Source organism: Pangasianodon hypophthalmus, chromosome 3, assembly GCF_027358585.1.
Source record: "Pangasianodon hypophthalmus isolate fPanHyp1 chromosome 3, fPanHyp1.pri, whole genome shotgun sequence".
Taxonomy (NCBI): domain Eukaryota; kingdom Metazoa; phylum Chordata; class Actinopteri; order Siluriformes; family Pangasiidae; genus Pangasianodon; species Pangasianodon hypophthalmus.
In genome coordinates, this window is record NC_069712.1 from 32131283 (window position 1) to 32157879 (window position 26597).

Below are 26597 nucleotides of genomic sequence, written 5' to 3' on the forward strand. Positions count from 1 at the left end.
GTGCAGCTACAAACCACAGGTTGTTGATATGCTGAAGTTTTCTGTGAGAAGATTATTTATCTTTAACTAAATGGAAGGAGTCTCCAGTGTCAGTGCTTTGTAACAGTCAAAGGAACAGCTGTAAATTTAAGTTTTCCAACATCTTCAGGAGAGAGTAGTTTACGCTTTTTGGTTTCTCTGTAACATAACAAGCTGCATTTTTTTTGTCTGAATAATGTCAAGAGAGAAAAAAGTAAGGCTGATTAGGGAGCTGCTATAACATAAGTGATAAAAGACGTTCCACAACATTAAATGTAACTATAATTGGATAAAATGTACAGGTCATTCTTTAATAAATAAACAATTATAATTGTTGGCAAATTGCTGCAGCATATGAGGAATAAAACACTTCAGGACATGTGGTTATTGGAAAATAATCAACTTAGGGGTGGTGACAGTAACTTCACATCATTGTCATTGATTATTTTCCTATAACAGCATACTCCCAAACGTTTTATTCCTTACATATAGTATATATTGTGTAACTGATTATTGCCACATGACTAATGTATAAATGTAGCAGCACATTCATTCCTTTTCATATTATTCACCAACACACTTGCTCAGACTCAAAGGGGCGAACCGTATAGAGTTCATTCCCCATCTCATTTACTCACCACAGTGCCGGTGACAGTTATCTCCTCAGGCAACGCTGGTTCCTCTTTCATGGTTAGCAGTCTGAGGTTCAGGCTCACAAAAATGATGGATGATCAGCAGAAATGTGAAATGTGAGGACATTTTTTGCATTTCCCCCCGTCTCTCTCTGTCCATCTCTCCCACTCCTGATCTGATTTCACCCTGCGGACAAACCCCAAAAAAGAGAAAAGACAAAATGAAGGAGGCATGTTATCAAAGCTTACACTTAATATTAGTATTCTCCTTTCCCAGAATGTAAAGAATGTACAATACAGACTAAATATCACAAACATATTTTATTTATATGGAGGAATATTCTGAACACATATATATATAATTTATTTCTTCATACAGGATGATGGATCTTTCTGGCAATATTATAATCCCTGTGTAAAAATTATTCTTCGCTCACTCACTCACTATTTCAATGTCTCACCTACGTACTCACTCACTCACTCACTCACTCATATCAGTATCATGATTCATTCTCCATATCTCATTTACTTATTTACATACTATCATTATTGCTAATTCGCTCATTTGCTCATTCAATAACTTGCTTGTTTACTCACTCGCTATTTCAATATCTCACTGAGTATCGCAGTATCTCACTCGCTCACGCAAAAGTTCACTCTATCAATATTTCCGTCACCCATTCACTTATTCTTTCACTTACTATTTCATTATTTCACAAATTGTTTCAGTCACCTACCCAATATCTTAATATATTATATTAAATGACTTTTAATAAAAACTCACTCATATTATTTCACTCACTCACTATCCCATTATTTCACTCACTCATTCTCTCACTCACTTACTAAATTTCTATCACTTTTTCACTCATATCTATTTGAACTTTATCTTTCATCTTCCAACTACAGCACTCACATTCCACCAACCAGGCATCTATAAACTCTGGGGGTTTATTGCTGCGCTTTCTGCTAAATAGATTACACCTTCTTAAGATGCTGAAACGTTGCAATCCTGCAGCTGGTTCGCTCGTCTCATCTGTCCTGCTTTTGCTCCTCTCACACTCAGGCATATGGAGCTGTTTAGTGAGGGACTGATCTTGTTCATGAGAAAGAGAATAAACGCAGCATTCCTCTTTCACCCACATGATTCGCTCATGAAGACGTGTTTCCCTGTTGACCGTGATGCTGACGTGCGCTATCTGTCTTTCTCCCTCCACATTTCTGCAGCTGTGGCTTCATGCTAGCTGGAGGCTCTCCCTCTCTTTCTCTCTCTCTCTCTCTCTCTCTCTTTCTATCCCCAATGGGAAGTCCTAATTCTTTTCTCATTCTTTTCTTCCCTGTAATACTCTAGGAGAGACAGGGAGCTGTGGAAGCCCCTAACACATGTTCACTGTGTGGTTAATGACCATGGATATACGGTGCAGTATATATGTACAGTGTTTGAGCACAAGATAACCTATACAGGTTTCTTACAATGTATTTTGTTGGATAATTTATAAAAACCAAAGGCCTTACCATCCATAACATTCTTTGTCTCAGCTTAGTTTAGCTTAACTTCATGAAAAAGATCTAGCCTAATGTAGCAAACTAAAGTAGACGGCTAATCTTCACAGAGAAACATGGATAGCTAACTAAATAGACGTTTTAGCTTGTGCTAGCCGGTACATATACAATGTAGTCAATGTTTACAGAGAAACATGGATAGAAACCTGGCTAGCTAACTAACTAGATGACTTAGCTCATGCTAGTCAGTACATACAAATGGCTAGCTAACTAACTAGATGGTTTAGCTTATGCTAGCCAGTACATACACAACATAGTTAATGTTTACAGAGAAACATGGCTAGAAACCTGGTTAGTTAACTAACTAGATGACTTAGCTTATGCTAGTCAGTACACACACAACCTAACATCAATGTTAAAGTCCACAGCTAATGTTTACATTTATATTTACATTTAATGAAACAAGGCCTCTAACTTGGGTAGCTAACTACTTAGTTTATGGCAGTCAGTACATACACAACTTGGGAAACTAGTCAGGGCTGAAGGCAAGATGAAGAAACCTGTTCCATTCTACAAGAGACTCCCTATGCACTATGCTCCTAATCTCTTCACCTGAAACGTTTTTGTCTTTTTTGCTCTTCATGACTTTTTCACTTAGTTACTTACTGAAAAGTTTCTGAACACACACACACACAGGCAGGAGCTGCTCAGCACAGCTGGTGTTGGGTGGAGTGTATTGTGCAGAAGGTGCCTCTAATGGCTTCATCAGATTAATCATTTGATTTCCCACCCTCTCCCATGAGCTGCCCCCCCCTCCCCCACCCTCTCTCTCTCTCTCTCTCTCTCTCTCTCTCTCTCTCTCGCTCCCCTCATGTCTTTCTAAAGAGTGAGTCATCGTCACATCTGGCGAGGGAGAGAGACCTGAATCGCTACTACGCTTTATCATTCAGTTGAGGAAAAAAGCATATAAAGTGGCATATTTTAGTAGAAACACCAATAAATAAAACCACACACACTTTTCATTCACCTCCCTAAGAGAGAGAAGGAGAGACAGGCATTAACTTCCCATTATGACCTTTACAGTCCTTATTTAATCACTCACTGTCCCTTTCACTCACTCACTCACTCACCCAATCACTCATTGTCCCTATTGCTCCCTCACTGTCCCTCTCACTCACTCACTGTCCCTCTCACTCACTCACCCACTCACAGTCCCTCTCACTCACTCACTGTCCCTCTCACTCACTCACCCACTCACTGTCCCTCTCACTCACTCACTGTCCCTCTCACTCACTCACTCACTCACTCACTCACCCAATCACTCATTGTCCCTATTGCTCACTCACTGTCCCTCTCACTCCCTCACTGTCCCTCTCACTCACTCACCCACTCACTGTCCCTCTCACTCACTCACTGTCCCTTTCACTCACTCACTCACTCACTGTCCCTCCCTCACTCACTGTCCCTCTCACTCACTCACTGTCCCTCTCACTCACTCACTGTCCCTCTCACTCAATCACCCACTCACTCACCCAATCACTCACTGTCCCTATTACTCACTCACTGTCCCTCTCACTCACTCACTCACTCACTCACTGTCCCTCTCACTCACTCACTCCCTCACTCACTGTCCCTCTCACTCACTCACTCACTCACTCACTGTCCCTCTCACTCACTGTCCCTCTCACTCACTCACTGTCCCTCTCACTCACTCACCCACTCACTGTCCCTCTCACTCACTGTCCCTCTCACTCACTCACTGTCCCTCTCACTCACTCACCCACTCACTGTCCCTCTCACTCACTGTCCCTCTCACTCACTCACTGTCCCTCTCACTCACTCACTCACTCACTGTCCCTCTCACTCACTCACTCACTCACTCCCTCACTCACTGTCCCTCTCACTCACTCACTCACTCACTGTCCCTCTCACTCACTCACTGTCCCTCTCACTCACTCACCCACTCACTCACTCACTCACCCACTCACTCATTGTCCCTATTGCTCACTCACTGTCCCTCTCACTCACTCACTGTCCCTCTCACTCACTCACCCACTCACTGTCCCTCTCACTCACTCACTGTCCCTCTCACTCACTCACCCACTCACTCACCCACTCACTCACTCACTGTCCCTCTCACTCACTCACTGTCCCTCTCACTCACTCACCCACTCACTCACCCACTCACTCATTGTCCCTATTGCTCACTCACTGTCCCTCTCACTCACTCACTGTCCCTCTCACTCACTCACCCACTCACAGTCCCTCTCACTCACTCACTGTCCCTCTCACTCACTCACCCACTCACTGTCCCTCTCACTCACTCACCCACTCACTGTCCCTCTCACTCACTCACTGTCCCTCTCACTCACTCACTGTCCCTCTCACTCACTCACCCACTCACTGTCCCTCTCACTCACTGTCCCTCTCACTCACTCACTGTCCCTCTCACTCACTCACTCACTCACTCACTCACTGTCCCTCTCACTCACTCACTCACTCACTCACTCCCTCACTCACTGTCCCTCTCACTCACTCACTCACTCACTGTCCCTCTCACTCACTGTCCCTCTCACTCACTCACTCACTGTCCCTCTCACTCACTCACCCACTCACTGTCCCTCTCACTCACTGTCCCTCTCACTCACTCACTGTCCCTCTCACTCACTCACCCACTCACTGTCCCTCTCACTCACTCACCCACTCACTCACTCACTCACCCACTCACTCATTGTCCCTATTGCTCACTCACTGTCCCTCTCACTCACTCACTGTCCCTCTCACTCACTCACCCACTCACTGTCCCTCTCACTCACTCACTGTCCCTCTCACTCACTCACCCACTCACTCACCCACTCACTCACTCACTGTCCCTCTCACTCACTCACCCACTCACTGTCCCTCTCACTCACTCACTGTCCCTCTCACTCACTCACCAACTCACTCACTCACTCACCCACTCACTCATTGTCCCTATTGCTCACTCACTGTCCCTCTCACTCACTCACTGTCCCTCTCACTCACTCACCCACTCACTGTCCCTCTCACTCACTCACTGTCCCTCTCACTCACTCACCCACTCACTCACCCACTCACTCACTCACTGTCCCTCTCACTCACTCACCCACTCACTGTCCCTCTCACTCACTCACTGTCCCTCTCACTCACTCACCCACTCACTCACCCACTCACTCATTGTCCCTATTGCTCACTCACTGTCCCTCTCACTCACTCACTGTCCCTCTCACTCACTCACCCACTCACAGTCCCTCTCACTCACTCACCCACTCACTGTCCCTCTCACTCACTCACTGTCCATCTCACTCACTCAATCAGTTATTCATTCATTCATTCATTCACTCACTCAACTGCCCAATACATTTCATTCCTTTGTGAGAGAATACGATCTGTCTGTCTCTCTCCCTCCCTCCCTAAATCTATGCCTCTCTCTTTCTCTGTCTCTGTCTCTCTCTCCCTCTCTCTCTCTCTCTCTCTCACACACACACACACACACACACACACACACAGACACACTTCAGGTCCATTGTGAGGACAGAGATCAGACACAGAAGTGCAGGAGGGGCATCATTAATCTGGTTGCTACAGTATTTGATTAAACAGAGTGACGCTGCTCTCTGGCTCTCCTCCATATTAGATTAACGCCAGCTTAATGTGGCAGAAATGGAAAAATGGCAGGAGCTTCCATCTGTTGTGCTTTGAGTGTGTGTGTGTGTGTGTGTGTGTGTGTGTGTGTGTGTGATGAAAGATTGTTTCATTCAGACTTTAATACCCAACATGATTTTTACAACACTCATATTAACTGTCAGGCTCACCTGCTGACCACTGCTGAAGTGTGTGTGTGTGTGTGTGTGTGTGTGTGTGTCTGATTATGGGAGTCACTTGAGCCTGTTCAGACCTTGTGTTAAGTGTGTCAGATAGATGGCGCTATCTCCCTTTGTGTATGTGTGTGTGTGTGTGTGTGTGTGTTTGTGTGTGTGTGTGGTGTCGTCTGCTCTTTGCTAATCCACCCCTGAACCTGTGTTACAGGAGGACGAGCCGAGACTGCCAAATATTACCATGAGTGATACACACACGTGCACACACACACACACACACACATATATTTTCTGTCTCTCTCCCTCTCTCTCTGTCTCTATCTTTCTCTGTCTGTCTGTCTCATTCTTAAAGCACACACACACACACACACACACGGTGTGTTTGGTAGGGAGGGGGCTCTCTGTACCCCAGTAACACGCCTGATTGGAAAGTGTGTCGCCCCCGGCAACCAATCCTCCGCCAGCACCACGCAGGCCGTTACTGTGGAAACCGAGTGGTTGGGAGGGTTGACGGGATGATTTGGGCTGTGTGTCTGTGTGTGTGTCTTTGTGAGTGTGTGTGTGTGTGTGTGTTGGAGGGCAGGGGATTTAAAAATGAGTTTCTCGGACACGGGTTTCTCACCGAGTCAAACTGCCAGTCTGAGTCACTGTCCCTCGCCCCTCTCTCTGCTTCTGGCTTTCTTTTCGTCCATCAGTATCCCTTTCTCTATCCCTCTGTTTCTGCTTTCTCCCATCTTTCTCCGAGACTGGAAAATGTTGCCCCCTTTATGACTCACATTTTTTCTCTCTCCCTCATCAGTATCACTCTCTCCTCTCTCTATCGGTATCCCTCACTTTCTCCCTTTCTCTCCCTCACCCTCCCTCCCTCCATCCCTCTGTCTACCTTTCTGCATTCCCTCTTTCCCCCTTTCCTATTTTCCTGTTTCTCTCTCTGTCCCACTCTCTCCATCTTCTTCCCTCCCTCTCACTCTCTTAGTGTATTTTTCTTTCTATTTCTTTTCCTTCATTATCTTAATCTCTTTCCATTTTCTATGTTTGTCTTTCTTTCTTTCTTTCATTCATTTGCTTTATCTCCCTCTCTTTCTATCCTTCTGTTTTCTTTTATCTCCTTCTCTCTCATTTACTTTCTCACCTTCGTCTTTCTCTGTTTCATTCTTACATAGCCCCTCTCACTTTCTCTAGCCCCTCGTTCTTTCTTTCTCTATCTCATTCATCATGTTTTTTTTGTATTTCTCTCTCTTGGGCACTCTCTTTCACTTCCTCACCTTTTTCTCCTTCTTTCTCTCTGTATCATTCTTATTTAAGCCCTCTTTCTTTCTCTATGTCCCTCATTCTGTCCCTTTTCTCTTTTTCTCTCTCTTCACATGCCAATTTTTTCATTTTTTTTTCAATTTTTTTCAATTTTTTCTCTCTGTCCTTCTTTGCCCATCTTCCTTCCTCTCATTTTTCAATTCTCTCCCTTCCTCTGCCTATTTTCCTCCATTTTTCTTTCACTCTGCATCCCTCTATCTCCCCATCCCCTCACTCTCTTGGTGTGTTTTACTCCCTATTTATTTTTTCCTCCCTTGTTATCTCGCTCTCTTTTTCCTTTTTTCTAATTTCTTCATCTTTTGTTCTCTGTCTCATTCCCTCGATCTCTCTCTCATTCACTCACTCATCCCCTCTCTCTTTCTCTCCTCTCAGAATCCCTTGTTCTGTCACTTCTTTCTTTCTTTCCTTCTGTTCTTTCTTTATCCTACTTTCTCCTTCTTCCTCTCTCATGGTGAAGACACACACTCTTTCATTTTCCCTTTCCCCATTTCTCTCTCATTCCCTCTTTTATTCTTTCTCTCTCTCTCTCTCTCTCTCTCTCTCTGATGTATCAGTTAAAAGGAATGAATGGTGTCAGCTCTTCTTATATTAAGAGTGTGAGTGTGGTCTTCTGTTAAGCAGCTGCCTTTTAAAGATGTCTTCACACACACACACACACACACACACACACTCAGCCTCCTGCAGTCTGGCTTTCTTCATGGATCATGGAAGAGCTGACACACTTACATTCCTGCCACTGTGTGTGTGTGTGTGTGTGTCTGTGTCTGTAAACCCACTGTCCCCTAGTGTCTGAAAAAACAGGGTGTTTGGAGATTACCTTCCTTAACCTCAGCATGCTGGAATGAGATTAACAGCTGTGTGTGTGTGTGTGTGTGTGTGTGTGTGTGTGCAAGACAGAGAGGAAGCTAAGAGGAAACAAAGAAACCCAAGTCACTCTGTTTTTTCTCGCTCCTCCATTTTGCCCCGCCGCGTTTGCATGTGCACCCCGATCGGGTAACCATGGAGACGGGCTCATCTCCTCGGCGCCGTAACCATAGCGACTGTGCAGTGGGGGTCTAGTCGATGCGCTTGCATCCCAACTCTCTGCTTTTAGGGGGAGGAGGGGAGAGCAACGGGTTCAAAGACGCACACACACACACACACACGTGCATGCATTAATGTGTGGCCGCTGAGTAATATTGTCAGGAAAAATCTCTCGAACACACACACAAACACACACCCTCCACATTGGTGTTTGGTAGGTGTAATTATGAACAGACGGGCAGGTTATGATAATAATAATAATAATAATAATAATAAAGCAGGAAAGAGAATGTATGCATAGAGGTCAACAGAAAGACCTCAAACTTGTTTCTCATACTGAGATGCCAAACAATTTTGTAGAGAAAACCTTTAGATGAAACTAGAAACATGGAATGACTATTGGTACTTAGGCAAAGGAATTAGGAAAATCCAGGTTTTGTAAAATAAATAAATAAATAAATAATTTTATTTGGACATTTAGGAAGCTAAGACCCCTTAATTATCCAATGAACCCTTAAAGAGTGCAGGAAGTGGACTTTGGAAATTGGGAGGAAGAACTGAACTTAAGATTCTCAATTTTTTCTCACATTCCAAACAGACCAAAAAAAAAAATGTTTGCGATGGCATTATTTGAAAAGGAATTCCGGCTCAAGGATGAGCTAGAAAGTCAGAGTGGATGACTTGTGAAATAAAAAAGCGGGTATTAGAAGACCTTAATTTCCAAACCAGAATGCAGAAATTCAGGAAGCAGAAATTTAAAAACTAGACAGGAGAATTGGATGAATGGAAATCAATCGAAAGCTTTTCTTAACTCTTCCAAAAATGGCTAAGAATTGATGCTTCTGCTGAGAATCCTGGCTCCTTGGGTGAAGTGAGCTAGGTGGAATTAGGTGGAAATCCAGAAAGCAGGAATTAGGAAACTGGGAGGCAGGAGTTAGGAAACCAGGAACTGTGGATTTGGAAACTAGGAATGATAATCCAATCCAATGAATGGAAGGAAATCAAAAGTAAATCTCTCAACTAAACCACTAATGATGAGCAAACAAACAGCTTCCGCTGGATCACTGGAGGATAGTAAGAAGTAGGAAATGCAGGAAGCAAGAGACTGTTGACCAGAAAGCAGGTATTCCAGAAGCAGGAATTTGAAAACTAGAAAGGAAATCTTGGAAGAATGGAAGTCAGTTAAATGTCATTCTTGATATGTGAGTCATCAACTCATTCTTTTGTGCTAAAAAGTCCAAAAAATTGTTCCATTGGCATCATTTGGAGAGGAATCCTGGCTCCTTGGATAAAAGCCATTGGATGATATTAGAAAAGTGGGAAAGCGAAGTTCGGAATCCAGAACGCAAGAATAAGGAAACTGGAAGGAGGGAATGAGGAAACCATTCCTAATTTCCAAATTCCCACTTTCCTTTTTCTTATTCCTGCCTTCCAGTTTTCTAATTCCTCCTGTCTGGTTTCCTAATTTCCATTTCCTGGTTTTCTAATTCCACCTAACTAGTTTCATCCATTGAGCCAGGACTCATCTGCATCTACTCATAACATTGCCAAAGGAAGCGACAAGCCTCACTAAGTGGGAATTTGGAAATTAGGAAGGAGAATTTATAAATAGACGACTATCAAAACAAGACTATCACTCAACTCTTCCTATCACATTGCTTCCGCTGCCATTTGGAGGAGAATCCCAGCTCCCTGGAGGAAACAAGGAAGCAACGATTTAAACCAGAAAGATAGGATTAAGAATCCAAGAAGTGGAAAATGGGAATGATATGACTCAATACTCAAGTAAAAAGATCCAGATGTGTTTTAAAAGTTGTAGCTGATTTAAAAGAAAACAGCGTAATGAGTACATTGGGAATGTCGGTTGGAATGTTTTTGGATTATGATAACAAAAGGCTGCATTTTAATCCTGTCTGTGTATAGTGTGTAGTTTAAACTCCACAACCACAACCAGAGTGCTTAATGGTCCAAACAGCTTTGTTTCCCTTTTTTTAAATTCCTATAATTCAAACACACACACACACACACACACACACACACACACACACACACTGTAATTCTCTTTTCCACCTCTCTCAGGTTGTGATTCCCAATAGGACGTGAAAATTCCCAAATCGATTTAGCATCATTTGCTGCTGCTGCTCTGTGTGTGTGTGTGTGTGTGTATGTATGTGTGTGTGTGTCTTTTGCTCCCTCTCCCTAATTGAAAAAGTGTGTGGCATAACTACAGCTACTGCATTAATCAAACATTCACAAACCAGGAATCTGGGGAAAAAAAAGAAGGAATCTAGGTCACAGTGATGAGGCCAGCATGCTGCTTCAGCGACTTTCTCTTCTCCTTTTTTTCTCTCGTTCTGTCTCTCTCTTTCTCTTTCCCTCTTGTCTCGCTCTGTCTCCGTCTCATGTCTCTATTATTAACTAACAAACTACCCAAATTATCTATTACGATCAGAGAGGATTATTGTACAGTCCGTATTCTGCAACTTCAGTCTCATCCCTTGACTCATTGTTCAGTCGTTGTTTTTTTTTCCTTCTCTCTTTTCCTCCATACCTCCTCCGCAGGGACGTGCTGAATTCCAGAACACACACCAGCTCGTCTCCCAGGGTGTGTGTGTGTGTGTTTTTTTTTCTTGTGTGTGTAGATAAATAATTTGCAGCTGTTGCTTGTTAAAGCTCAGACAGAAAAGGAGAAATCAGAATAAAGACCGGTTTCACTCTGGTTCTGTTCTAGACACCAGAAAGCTGTGAGTTCAGATCCAACCATTCTTCAGTCTGCATCATTTGAGAGGAATCCAGTTAGGTGGAAATACAAAACCAGGAAGTGGAAGTTAGGAAACCAGAAAGCGGAAATTCGGAAACTGGGACACAGGAATTGGGAAATTGGGATGTAGAAATTTAGAAACTGGGATGCAGGAATTCAGAAAAAGGGAGGCACAAATTCCGAAACTGGGAGGCAGGAAATGGAAAACTGGGAGGTAGAAATTTAGATACTGGGAGGCAGGTATGTAAAAACCACATTCCAAATGCCCACTTTCTGGTTTCCTCATTCCTGCCTCCCATTACCCCAATTCCTGCTTTCTGGTTTCCTAAATTCCATTTCCTGGATTTCCAGAAAATTCCACCTCAGTAGTGTCATCCAATTGCGATGGGAAGCTTTAGCTAACGCTCCATATTCAGTATTATTTCAATGTCTGAGGTGTAAATTGTCAAGTTTGGATGTATGACCTTACAAAGTATATTGTGAGGCCAGATTTGTAGGATTTATCTGATGGACGTTACGTGTGCACAAACTTCTGCTCGCACAAATTTAACAATCCACCTACTTAATGAATAAAAGCACCCTGAGGTTGATTATGATCCTATAACAGCACATCGCAAAGTGTTTCATTCCTATACACCACATCACGGTATAGAAAACACTCGCCAACACAGCTGGAGAGATCATACAGAGGAACTTGGTGTGTATGTTTAAGGACCCGAGCTTCGCCAAAAAGTCGAGCTGGCTCTGGTTAAACTTGTTGGCTGAGTCTTTCAGAGCCAATTCTCGAACCCCAGAGGCGTTGTACGTTCTGGTTTTTAGGAGAATTTCACTGTAAATAAGTGGAAATGAATTGCTGTGTGGTTTATAGTGAGGTGTGAATAAAGGCCTGTGTGTTAATACGATGCAGAATTTATAAGCGTACTTATAAGAACTATAAGCATGTTTATGTTTTATGAGACTATAAGAGTGATTTATAACTGGTTGTAAAGCTATTTATGAGGAAATGTGCTATTGTGTGTAAGCAGTTGGTGTGTGTTACGTGCTGGATACGTGTGAGTCCATTATTAACTTCTTTATTTATTCCATTATTTATAAAATCTTGATATTGCCCGCATTACTCTTCCATGTGTCAGTCAGGATCATCACACTGTGACTTTAATCTTTTCAGACCCAAACTATGAGGCTAAAATGCTAAGTGCTAAATTCTTTTTGTATTTATTAACATGTGACAACATATGGGAGACAAATGGGAGTACTGGTACTGATTATTTCCTCTTTAATCCCGGGTCAGAACGTGTTACACAGCTACTCTTTGTTAAATAACAACAAACATGCTAACAACAAGCAGATAAAAAATATAACGTATCATTCTTTAATGAATAAAAACTGTAATCATTGGCAAGATGCTGTAGCATAAGAGGAATAAAACACTGGGTAATTAATCAACTTCAAACTGGTAACCTTTAACTGCGCTTCATCGCACTGCACTGTCACTGATTTTATATATAATATACTGTATATATAATTTCTTTAAAGGAGCAGTTTGTCATTTTTACAGCCCTCTCTCACCTTATAGCAATTATAATAAAATCATTCAAAAGCTTTCCCCTCCCCCCACCCAGGATCACCCCTTCAGTTTAAACCGTGTGTGCCTCGTAAGGTGGTTGGGTTACATTTTCTGGGCCAGAAAAATGGTAACAGAGGCTTGAAATGAAAAAACTAGAAGCATCCATTCAATTAAGATATTGCAAATCATAGTTTTTCTCCAAGTGTCTCTAAAGTATGATTAATAAAAATAAAAATAAAAAACTACGGATCGCCGCTTTAAAGGACCCGCCCCTTTATGCACGTTAATGAACAGACATTATTATTATACATTTTCCTACTGGCTTTCCTTGTTAAATATAACACACACACACACACATCAGTGATAACAGTGCATCAGAGTGTGAGTGTTTAATGAGTGATCATAAGTGTCACTGTTCTCTCTCTCTCTCTCTCTCTCTCTCTGTGTGTGTGTGTGTGATAGTGTCACATGCATACACTCGTGGGTAAGCCCTGCGACAGGACACCAATGGACTGAAGACCATTCCGTTCTGACTCACTTGCTTTTTTTCTGAACATCAGAAACAGAGCTCGCTCTCTATCTATCTATCTATCTATCTATCTATCTATCTTTTTCTCTGCTTGCTCAACCTGAACTAATCTTTTATTGTGCAAAAACAAGATGCCTTATTTGAACCTCACCCTCTTTTTCTCCCCATCTTTCCTCATCCACTCTTCTCTTCATTTCTTTCTTCTCTTTCCTCTTTCCTTTTCTTCTCGCCTCCATTCCTGCTATATTCTTTCTCTTTTTCCTTTCCCTTTCTTTCTTTTGTTTCTATTTTTCATCCTCTCTTTCTTCTCATTCTCCTCTTCTCTTCTCTCCATTTTTTCTTCAGTTTCACTTCTCCTTTTCTCTTCTTTTCTCCCTCATTTCCTCATATTTCACCCCCTTGTCTTTGTCTTCATTTCCTCACCTCTCTTTTCTCCTCCTTTCCTCTTTATTTACTTAAATATCCTCTTTATTATCCCTCTTTCCTCTATTACTCTTTTAACCTTTTTCTTATTTCCTTACTGTTATCCCCCTTTCCTCTATTCTTTCCTTTACTCTTTCTCCTTCTCTTCTTTTCTCTTTCTCTCCTCTCTTATCCTCAATCTTTCTCACCTTTTCTTTTAATATCTTTTCATCTTTCCTCATCTCTACCGTCTCCTTCACTTCTTCTCCTTGTCGTCTTCTCCTTGGCATCATCTCTTCTTCACTTCTTTCCCTGTCCCTTTTCTCTTCTCCATTCTTCCTTTTTACTTTCCTCCATATTTTCACAAATCTCCTCCTTTACTATCCCTCTTTCCTCTCATTTCTCCTCCTATATCTGTCCTTTTTCCGCTCTTTCTCTCTTGCTCTCCTCAGCTTCTGTCCTTCATCTCCATTACTCTGTAGGAACTCATTTCTTATCTCCTCACTCTCCTATCTCTCTTTCCTTCACTCCCCTTTCCTCTCCCCACTTTTCCCTTCTATCTTTTCTTTTAATATTGTTTCTTCTTTCCCTCTCTTTTCTTCTCTCTCCTTGTTTTCATTTCCTTATCCCTCATCTTTCTTCTTCTCTTCTCTCCCTGTTTACTTTTGTAAATTTACTCCTTTACTCCTTCCCTCTCATTTCTCCTTCATCTTCTCTACTCTTTCTCTATTTCCATTCGTCTTCTCTGCTCCCCAATGCTTCTCTCTCTCTACTTTTCCCTCTCCTCTTTTACTCTCTCTTTCTCTACTGTTTTTCTTTCTTCAGCTTCTGTCCTTCGTTTCTTCTCCATTACTCTTTTTTAAATTTTAAAATTATTCTCTTTTATTCCTTTTCTTCAGTCTTTCCCCTCCCGTTCTGTCTTTCTTTTCATCTTGCTCATCTCTCCTCTCCTTAAACCTCTTAACTTTCATCTTCTCTTTTCACTCTCTCCTCTTGCTATTTTCTCATTTTGTTTTTTTCTCCCCTCTTTTTCCCCCTTTCCCTCTCGTCTTTCAGCCACCTTTTCCTCCTTGCTTATCTACTTCCCCCTTTACTCTCCTTTTTACGCACCTCCCTTTTCTCTTTAGCAGTGTATTTTCAAAGTTTGTCATGCGATTAAACTTCAGATGTCCTCTATTGTCTCACGCAAACACACACACACACACACACACACACACACACACACACACACACATACAGTACAGCCACTGAAGGCCCCCTGTTCCTGGCTTTACAGACATAACAGTGAGAATCACAGCTGGTGCCAGCGCCCCAGTGGGATACAGGCCTCTATGTGTGTGTGTGTGTGTGTGTGTGTGTGTGTGTGTGTGTGTGTGTGTGTGTGTGTGTGTTTGAGAGAGGCCCCTATTCCACCATTATTGTTCTACAATGCATTAAACTGTATTGGCTCTCTCTCGTTCTGTGAAAAAGCTGATGAAACCCTTCATACAACTCAGTGTGACCTCCAAACTGATGTGATATTAATCACACACACACACACACACACACACACACACAGGCCCAACCTAGTGGTCTGTCTCACATACCAAGAAGCCAAGCCTATGACCTTCGACCTCTTCCAGCTATTCATCATCATCCGGCCTCGTCAGCGCGACTGCGGATGGGACTGCCAGCTGTTTCTGAGATGCTTCACGCACACACACACACACACACACACACACACACACACACAGTCTGCACTGGAGGAGTCAGGGGGCCAGTTTATCAGAAACAGGACACACTGTCTGGATTCCTAAAGTAAAGAGTCTCTGCAGGATGGAGCTGAAAAACATTTCACTTAAAACCAAAGCATATTTAGTAACCTGCTTTGTTTGACGTATTTATTATCACATGCGTTGTATAGTCTACATTGTTTGACGTAGCCATAGCGTTAACATCTGACGGTAATCACGGAGTGGTTCAGCTGAAGTCAAGAAAGCACATCCAGTTCACAAAAACATGATTATAGTAATTTAAAAACTTGAAATAGCGAATTAAACATGTCCTGCGCACACATTATGACCTCGATTCAGTATCTAGATTAAGTTTTGCTCCGAATAATCGGATAATCGGACAGGACAATGCACAGGTGTGCCACCTTCCAAACGTAGCAAAGACCTGTACCTCAAATGAAGTGATTTTGGTGCTTTGCGTAGTTTGACATTTTGTGTATTTGCATATCGTTTCAGTTTGAATAAATTAGACTGGGGAGGAGTATTACACCGCCCAAATCAGCTTTGGCTTTGTTGTTGTTGTACAAACAATTCTATTAGTTTTTTAACGCAGCACATCTACAAGCCAAAAGACTACAATGATGTTTTTCTGGAGCTGGTACCACAAAAAAATGTGTTAAATCGAAAAAGCAATTCATATGGCGTCCTCAAAGGGTTAACTTTGGGTTAAAGGTTGGCGCACAATATTAAAAAAAAACCTCCAATAAAATGCAAACTAATAGAATGTGCTGGATCAAGTGCTATTCTATAAGCTGCTGCATAATGAGAGTGGAAGCCATTTTGTTCAATTAAACCAAATCTGCAGTGATTAATGTGAACATTACAACTAGGACTATTCATGCAGCAAAGAAGAAACACTATTTACTTCTTCAGTCCTCATTTTCTATCCCTGTTTTTTTTTTTTTTTTTCTTAAAGGCAGGTTCTTGTGCTTCTAATCAAGAAAAACTACACACTGGTAATTTTAATCATCTGAAAGTGTAAAATGTCTAATAAAATGATTATTGTTATGGCATGTTATGAATGTAGCTCATTATACTGTACATAAGGTCTTCGTAGAAAGTGTTACCACCATTGCTTTTTTTTTTTATTTTATTATACGTTCGAAACATCACAATCTATTTTATGAAGAATTCTTTTATAAGGTTTTGTCTGAGAAATGTGTTAGGACATTGAGACATAAAATTTTTATTCTAAATAATATCAAATCAGATACTTTTTTTACTTTTTATGTTTATTTATTTGCATAAAACATTTGTGTCCATAACATATTTGTAATGTTATCTCATTTTTCGTAAAGCTAGCTGCGTTATAGAACATAGCTAAAGTTGATATTTGTTTATCCTACTGATTTCTGCAGAGAAGTCTAATTACCTCATTTCATTAACTACTAATGAACTAATTTCACTAATTATAATCAGCCTACTTCACTATGGCTAATTAGCCCATTAGCTAGCTACTCAGTGGCCTACTTCAGCACAAAGTTATGCTAATCTGTTTTATTTTTCTTCTTTTTTGTGACACAGCTTTCTTAACAGCATTTACATGCTTGTAATACGTTTGATGAAATCAGTTTATCAAACACTAATGTTTAGAATATCACTCTAGTCTAAAGTCTAGTCGTCACATTAGCACACTCTTCTTCCTCACACGTCAGCGCAAACAGGCTTTAAAACGCTCTCGGCTTCGGAGCTGACGGCGCCGTTAACATTTCCACTCTGATGATGCTGCAACCTCTCTAACCCCAAACGAGCGTTTAGCAGCATGCTCCACTGGCTAAGCTAATGAAGGAGCTGTAAAATCATTGCGTATGACCGAGTGTGTATACGCTTAAGAGATTTAGCATTGGTAGTAGCTGGCTTTGGAAGTAGTTGGTCAATTTAAAATGTCAAGGAGCAGATGTGAATGCCATAGCAAGTTATAAATGTTCTCTTTAACATGCCAGAAGTCTTAGTGTTGAAACTACAATAGAGTCCAAAAGTCAACCACAGTGGTTTTAGCTCTGCGCTAAAATAGACGTTTAGCACATCGAGCATACTGTTAACTGGGTTCATTTTATATTTATAGGAATACTTTTGGCGTTTTTAAGATACTCTTTATATCATATCTAGAGTGTACGTGTGAATACTACATACAACATCTTCACATTCTGATTGGTCAGAAGGTGCTTATTAATTTTCTCTAACAGCAGCACCAACAGTAGTCCAGCTACAAATCACAGGTTTATATTAATGCGATCGTTTTGACACATTATCGTTTCTATAGTAACCGTTCATTCACAGGGACTTCCATGGCAGACGCTCGATATAAACAGCTTTAAAAATGTGTTGTTATTTAACAAAAAATAAAAACATGTAGTTGTTGATATGGTGAAGTTTTCGGCAATGTGATGTTTATTTAATATTTAAGGAAGGAGTCTCCAGTGTCGGCTCGTCGTAAGACGAGAAAGTCTTCAGGAGTTTTGTTTTGCTTTGTGGTTTTTGAATACATGACAAGCTTTTTATCCATTTGTAGTAACAGGTAATGTTATGGGGCAAAAGTTAGTTCATTCCCTCATAAGCCTCTCTTTTTTCTCTCTCTTGAAGTTAATAAGACCAAAAATAACGCAGCTTTTCCTGCTACAGAGAAACCACAAAGTCATGAAAACTTACAAAGCACTTACCAAGACTGTTACAAAGTGCTGACACTGGAGACTCCTTCCATAAAAGTTAAATAAACATCTCCTTACAAAAAAAAAAACCCTCATCATATCAACAATTACACACGTTTTTTAAAATCTGTCTATGTGGCGCAAGTCCCTGTTACTATGGAAACGATAACACATTAGAAGGAGTGCATTAATATAAACGTGTCACAGCTGCTGTTACAGAAAATTAATCAACACCGTCTGACCAATCAGATTCAAGAATTCAACACGTTTGTACACGTTTACCCTGATTTTTTGAGACATTTGTGAATGAATGAGGTAACATTGGATTTCGTTTGTTTTCAGACGTAAGAAAAAAATACAAATGCTAGCTCCGCCCCAATCCAGACCTCAACATTTGCATCATCTGACAAGTGTGATGTCTGATGAGTTTGAATTAAAATATATTAAAAATGAAGAAAATGGTGTGCGAATAAGATCCTTTTTTCACACAAGGTATTCACTAAATAATGGATTCTTGAATATCAATGGCAAAATGAATTCTTGGACCTTACTGTACAATTACATGGAACATAGTGAACACATTATCTTAATAAAAGCAATTTGAAATGCATCTGGGTTTATATTAATATATTATTCATAGCCACGTCTGGATTTCCTCCTGGGATCAGATGTTCTTCAATCCCCTCCCTATTTTTCTCTAACATCTATAACGAATAGCAGATGTGGACAATCCCTGATCCTAATGCTCTTAAAAGTCTCCCATATCTCCCCCGTCTCACACACACACACGCACACACACACACACACACACACACACACACACACACCCTATCTGTAGTCTGTGCGGAGGCCTGCAAAGTGTGTTTCGCATCAGCACACACGCACATTGAATTTTTTTTACTCTCCATAACAATTTGAAATATGAATTTTCTGCTTGTTGAGCGTTTCCAGGCTTAACGATAAAGCTGATGTTAGTAATGTAGCTGAGACGTCGAGGGGGAGTTTAATTGGGAACAGAACATGGAAAAGGTTCACACCCTGTCCGCTGGGTCATATCACAAACACACACACACACACATATATACACACGTATGTCAGGACTGAATAACTTACACGTACAATGCAAACAAATGAGGTTTGTGCAGCTCGCACATTCACACAAAGCGATCATCTCAGATGGGTTTAATATGTCGCCCAACGCCTCTTTCTGGAGGTGTATCAAAAAGACGGATTTGAAACACACACATACACTCAATGACCCCTCGAAGGTTCTTAAAACATGCACACATTCTCTGGGAAATCCCTGAGGACCCCAATGGACTATAGATCGCATTCCTGCACTCTGATTCAACAGTGAACAAACCGAGCAGAGCAGCAGGATTATGGCTGTAAAAATGTATCACTTTGACGGTATATCATGATTAAAAAAATATGAAATTGTCGTACTGTGAGCTTTATGTGGATCACAACAGAATGAGATATTTTAAAAACAACCAGAGGTGAAAATATGAGTGTTTTTTTTTCATGTAGAAAGAAAGTCTGACTAGTTCTCTTATGATCACTTCTTTTTTTTGCGTACTCTTGAGATAATATTAAAAATATTGGGTAATAAAGATGTACGCTGGTATAAAAAACAAAACAAAAACAAAAGCAAGACAAACTTTTCAAAAATGCCAAAAAATGAAGAACAGCGATACAAGAAAATGCAACAGGGTTCCTGAGTAGTGCAACAGAGAAACATTTGTCTTGACGTCAACAGATCGCGAGCTCATGTATGTGGAAGAGGGCAGAAAGCTCAAAAAAAGCACATGTCTCAGAAGAAGCTCATTTCAGCCTGCCCCCTCCCCAGGCCTGGCCTCTCTGGATTTCTATACTGTAGAGAAAACGCTGATGAATCTCAATGCAGCATCTGTTGAACACTCTCTTTTTGTCATTCATTTCTGTCTCCATCAGTGCGAGAACTATTTCCTGTTTTCTCTTTCTTCTTTTCCTCCATCTCCAAGACCAAATCCAGATATAAAGCCAAATCAAATATCTCCCACTTATAGTCTCAAACAAAATCTTTCATTTGTTTCTATGAGTCATAAACAAGAAATAATTAAAATGTAAACATTTCTACCTCTAGGGCACTGGTTCTCTATCCTGGTCCTGGAGTAGCAGAAACCCTGCAAAACAATTCGTGTTTTTCATTTAATTCAACTCACCAGCCAATTAACTGGGTTAGCCTGAGTGATGTAGAGGAGCAAAAAGACCAAAATGTGCAGGACTTGGATCAGGGATGGAAAATACTTGAGTAATTGTACTTCGTTACCATATTGAAGTACTATTTTGGTGTATGTATACTTTATATAAGTATTAGTGAAGCTGAATACATTTCCAAGAAGAAAACCTTTTTACTCCTTAGATTTTTATTTATACCTTCAAAGTACTGGTTACAAATCTCAAAGGTCTCTTCTTCTCTCATCCATCCAATGACTGTACACTGTACATCAATTCAGTTTAGCATCCAGGCAAGTTCATCAATGTCATCCATGAAAGTTCATCAAGAGTCCATGCCATTTCACAAACTACACAATGTATTTAGCGCTATATTTAGCGCTATCTGTGTGTGTCTGAACAAGGATAATCCCCCACAATGCAGTGTGGAAGTTGAGGATGAGGGTCCCTGGCCCTGCCTCCGTAAAATGCTTTAGTACGCTGGAGTAAGCAAAGAGTCGTATAAAATGAGGTGACTCCTTTACCTCCCTAAAAGGCATGGACTCCAATTAATTTGTAAAAATTTAACATTACCTACATTTTGCTAATTTGCTAATACCAGGTTAGACTAGCCTCAATTCCAGCAGCTAATATAATTGGCTAGGCAGCAAGTCAAGTTCTAGCTAATGGCTAATTCTGATTAATTAATTAGCAAACTATGTAGCACAACTTACAGAGATCGTATGATGATCGCAAGCTAAACAGGACTGTTGCTTCTAACAGTTTTATATAAGTAATAAAAGTTACTTTTTACATGAAGACATTACATTAACTCATCAGCTACTTTTTACTCTTCAATACTTGAATACAAGTAGAAACTTTTTCACTTTCACTTGCGTACATTTATTGATTGAATCTCACTTTTGATTGAGTAAGGTTTTGACATATTATCTTTATTTTCATTTAAGGATAATTTCTCAGTACTTTTTCCAACTCTAACCAGGATGGAGAACCACTGCTCTAGGGAAACCCTAAATATTCAGTGTAGAGCTTTACAACAGAGGGCTTTCCTTTCAGTAAAACTTTCGAAAAGAACCATTAAACACGCAGATGACACTGGGGGAATCGTTTTCCTTAGAGTATATTCTGTGGATTATGAGCATAATTCTTGGTCATAAGAGCTTATAAAGTGATGCTGCAATCAAGAAGCACAAGAGGGAGAAAAAAAAAGTTGTTCCTAGAAACACAGTTAAAAAAAAAATCAGTGTTTTTTTTTTTTTTTTTTTTTTTTTTTAAACACTTTGCGGTTTCTTGTTGCAGTAGTGATCTCATGACTGGATGTTTAAAAGTATGATCATTTAAACTTCTTTACTTCCCACAATTCCAGAGCAATACATCATCTACATAAAGCTCTAACAGTGTGATCCCTATAAAACTCCAGGCTTACATTCTTTCTTTCTTCCTCATGTCCCATCTCTCCTCTCCACAGCATTTTCTAATTAAGATTAGTCTCAATGGAAGAGAATGAGCTATTTTTTAAAATGATTTTACCCATAAAGATAAAACACACTGCCCAATAATTTATGATTAAAATGGTGTAATGAAACCCCAATTTTTCCGTATCAGTATTTTCCAACCAGTTTGAGTGCTAAATCTTTCCAGGGACCCAACAGAAGCATTTCAAGTACTACTGAAGATTTAGTAGCCGTTAGATTTAAAGTTATTTTTTATAATTTTGTATAGTTTAGTTGTAATTTTGCTCTTGTTCAGCACAAAAAAAGTTCTGTTCAAATAAAAAATGTCAGTTATAAATCTGAGTGATTTTTTTTGTTCTAATTTCAGCAGCCTGTTTATTAAGCTGTCAAACAGAGACACTAAATTTTTACAATAAAGAGTTGCTGGAAGAGAGAATACCATTTTAGACTTTTATGTAGATATCTAATAGGTAATTAGCACAAATCAACACACTCAGCCAAAGCCTGAAGGAGGACACAGGGATGCTAAACTAATTTTTAACCACAGCGATGTTGAATTCTCGATTCTGATTGGTCAGATGGTGTTGATTATGCTTCTATAACAGCAGCTCTATAGGTTCATATCAACGCATTTGTTCTAATGTTATCATTTTTATAGCAGCAAATTACACAGGGACTGTCTACAGAGAACGTTCTACATTTACAGAGAAAAAGCTGTAAGTAATCGTTGAGATGTTGAAGTGATGGTGAAGATTCTTGGAGGAGATGTTTATTTAACATTTAAGGAAGGAGTCTCCAGTGTCAGTGCTTTGTAACAGTTAGAGGTAAAGTTGCATATATCTTCAAAACAGAGGAGTTTGACAGTGTTTTATGGCCACTGTTACAATATTTAGAGAAAAAAAAAGTCATAATATATGGAGAAAAAGTCTAATATTATGAAAAAATCACAATGTATCCAGAATAAAGTCCTCATTTCAACACACTGATCTAATATGTGCCATTTTGTCATAGTTTTATGATTTACCTCGAATTACTGCGACACTTTTCTTGTAATATTACAACATGTGTTCTCAAAATATTACAACTTATTCTCAATATATTGGAAATTTATTGGAAATTTATTCTCTAAATATTGGGATGTTTTTCTTGTAATATTAGATTTTTTTTCTCAAAACACTATGACTTGTTTTTAAAAATATTGCAAAGTTTTTCTCATAAAATTAGATATTTTATTCCCGATATCTCTATATACATGTAATAGTTTTATGATTTATCTCGAAATACTGCAACATTTTTCTCGTAATATTATGACTTTTTTCCTCAAAATATTAAGACTTTATTCTCAACATATTACAACTTTCTCAAAATCTTGTATTCTTAATCTCGTATTTCTCAGCTGTATTATTATTTTTTTTTTTGTCATTCATGTGAAGAGTGTGGAATAAAAGAGAGGCTGGTGAGAAAACAACTGTTCATGGCTGCTTTAATGTAAGTGATAATACAAACGAACTTAAACTGTAACTATAAATGGTATGACGTCATCCTTTAATAAATAAAAAATTCTAATTGCTGGTAATCTCTTCTTACTGTAAGATGAATAATACAATTCAGGATGTGTTGTTATAGGAAAATATTCAACACAGCACACTCACAAGTGTTTTATTCTAGAAAGCGATACTGTAATACAGCATGCCAATCAAGTATATGAATCTGTACACGTATTTAGCTCTTTCTGCAGACCAAATATGAACAAATGTCCTCACAATCATCCAGACCGCTAAAAAAAAATTCGTGTTTTTACAGCTTTTATATGAAAACAAAAAGAAAAGAAAAAGAGCCTAAATGTTTCCATCTGGTAACAGAGGTTAAAGTTAGCATGAGTTATCTACAGTAATCATTATGTCAATGGAAAGTCCTCAAAAAACCTTTGCGTGTATGTGTTTTACAATCAGTAGAAAAATTTATTTATTCTCTACAGGCCACTTCAGTTTGAGTTCATGATTCCAGGAATGTCGAAAAACGACAAACTGAGGGATGGAGAACGAGGTTTGAGAAGGAAAAATTCATTTTTCTGTCCTGTCACGCAGCGCTGATACATAAACATAACTCAGGAGGAGGCCTTTCATTGGAACCTGAATTTCCATTCCTCTAAATTCAGCCCCAAGAAACTGACACAGGTTTCACTTCTTAAAAAAAAAAGAGTTTTCTTGCTGTTTTGCTGAAGCTCAGGAGTGGTGTTTATACATTCTGGGCCTCTCAGGGACAAAACGTTTGTGACATAAAGTTGAGTTAAAACAAGTACAGTGCGTCTGCTGAATGCATTTAGACAAAACAAAGCCAAGAAGCTGTAAATTCGGTCTGGGGATTCATAAACTGTGCTGGTTTGAATGACATAGGAAGGTTATATATGCTGTCCATGGTTTTAAAAAAATTACAAAGTGTGTGTGTTTTTGTGCATATGTGTGTTTCACGAGTCAGGGTTGACTGGTAGCAGCTAGTCGACAGCAGCTTGTTTTATGACTTTTGTATGTAATAAAACAAAATCTCTCTCAATTGTTAAATTGCCTACTTTAACTAGGACTCAGGACATTTCCCCTCTCTGCCAGCTGAGGTCACGATCACATGAGTACTAGCGCGGCCTCTGCCACTCACTTCCATGTCACTTCCTGATTTATCACTATATGATCAGTTCATAGAAAGTCATTCAGTGCGAAGTCTTGCCAACATTGAGTTCAAGGACGTTTTATTGTGATTTGTACCTTTGCTCTGTTTATTGGATTTGTCTTGGGCCTTTGTCTTTGGATTGTATTTTCACTTATTGTTGTTATTACTTATTAAACCTTTTGCACATGGATCCTCAGTTTTTACTGTTCTACAAATGATACATGAATTTGGAGTTGCATAAAAACATGACTGATATAGAGTCATATATATGCGATGGAGCTGATAAAGCTCAGTGTTGTAGCAGCCTTAAGGCTGTCAGTTCAAATTTGAGAGCTAGCAGCCTAGCTAACAATTTTAGGCTAGCATAAATATTTCTGAACGCTACAATTTACGGCACATTTATGTACTTTGCTTCAACATTTTGAATAGTAGGACTCTCAACAAAAACATTTTGAAAAAAATGTTCAAAAACAATCTTTGTCTTTGAGAATGTTTGCGATGTAGTTTTAGAGTATAATGTTTATTTAAACCATACAGAACATTCTGATAACGCTCTGGGAGATAGCATCATGGTCTTATGTTCTTCCTCACTTGTACGTTGTTTTGGATAAACACATCTGAATAAAAATCATCCATAAAATTTGATCAACACTTCTTTTTCTCTGAACTTCTTTAAACAGAAAAATTGTTTTGTCCTCTATGGTTGCAGATTTCTAACTCAGCAAAAAAAAAAGGCCAAGAAAAGTTTATTCTGTTATTTTAGTACACATCAAACACTTTCTTTCCTGTGGTTGGTGGCCTTTGTTCCTTTTTCACTTCTCATAAACATTGTTCCTATAAACTTTCATTTGTTGTGTCTTAGTTACTGTTTCTGTATGCTTCGAGGGCTTAGTGGGGAACAGGAGGGTTTTATGTCCAGGCCATGACAAGAGCCAAGCTAATTAGCTGGAGGAGGACACAACTGAAGGGATGAGAGAAGGAAAAGAATGGAGAATGAATAGAGAGAGAGAGAAAAAAGAGATTAGTCTTTAGGAATGGTAAAGAATGGATTTGGGCTACAGCAGGAGCAGTGAGATGGTTGAGGGCCTGTGTTAAAAGACCAGCAGGGTTAGAGAGCTGGAGGAATGTTCTACCATAATGTTCAACATCTACCATAAGAACAAACATAAGTTATACCACAGTCCTGTTCTCGAATTCGCAAAAAAAGAAGTTTAGCACACTGATATACATGAACACTAGTACTAGCACACTTTTATGATTGCATACTTGCTTACTAGCACACGTGCATCCTTGCATACTTACATATTAGCACACTTTTATAATTGCATACTTGAATACTTGCTTACTAGCACGCATGCATCCTTGCATACTTACATATTAGCACATTTATATGGTAATGAACTTGCATGGCTGCAGCACCCTTGCATACTTGCACCTTATACTTATAAGTATATGCCCACTAGCATAGTACTTGCATGCTTTGCCCATATGCATAGTTGCCTATAAGCACTAGCGTCCTTACTTGGTAATGCACTTGCATAATAGCACACTTCATAATTATATACTTGAATACTTGTTTAGTAGTGCACTTGCATACATACATACTAGCACACTTACATGGTAATGTACTTGCATACTTACATGGTAATGCACTTACATAGTTGCTTACTAACACACTAGCATTCTTGTATATTTACATATGCACACAATTATATGGTAATGCACACTTGAACCCTTGCATACTAGCACACTATCATACTTGTACTTGCATGCCCACTTTTGATGCCAGCACATTTACATCCTTGCATACTTATATACTAACGCATATATTCATAGCTGCATATTTGAATAGATATGTACTAGCACACTTCACATCCTTGTGAACTTGAATACTAGCACCCTTATATGGTAACATACTTGCCTACAGCTGCATACAAGCACACCTTCATGGTTGCATACTTGAATAGTTGTATACTAGCACACTTACACTCTTGCAATTTATTATTTATTATTAATCTAACCTAGGTGTACTTGTATACTTGCATGCTTGCATACTGTTACAATTGCACCTTTGCACCTTATAATATCACCTACACATGCTAGTACATGTGTGTGGTTTTAGCACACTTGCATACTTACAGGCAATACATACTAATGCAAATTGCATACTTGCACCCGTTCATGCTTGCCTGCTTGCATAGTTTAAAATAGTTTTTAGTTTTTATACTACAGTTACAGTTATACTATATGACACGCATAT

At 39.6% G+C, this 26597-nt stretch overlaps 1 long non-coding RNA gene across 2 annotated transcripts in view; it reads right to left on the reverse strand.

Annotated features, from left to right (window-relative positions):
• The window catches only part of LOC128316996 (uncharacterized), a 139176-nt gene that overhangs the window by 54012 nt on the left and 58567 nt on the right, over window positions 1-26597 (reverse strand). For both annotated transcript variants that reach the window (XR_008301437.1, XR_008301436.1), the window contains one exon: window positions 657-837. This is a non-coding gene — a long non-coding RNA (uncharacterized LOC128316996). The remainder of the gene's footprint in view (window positions 1-656; window positions 838-26597) is intronic.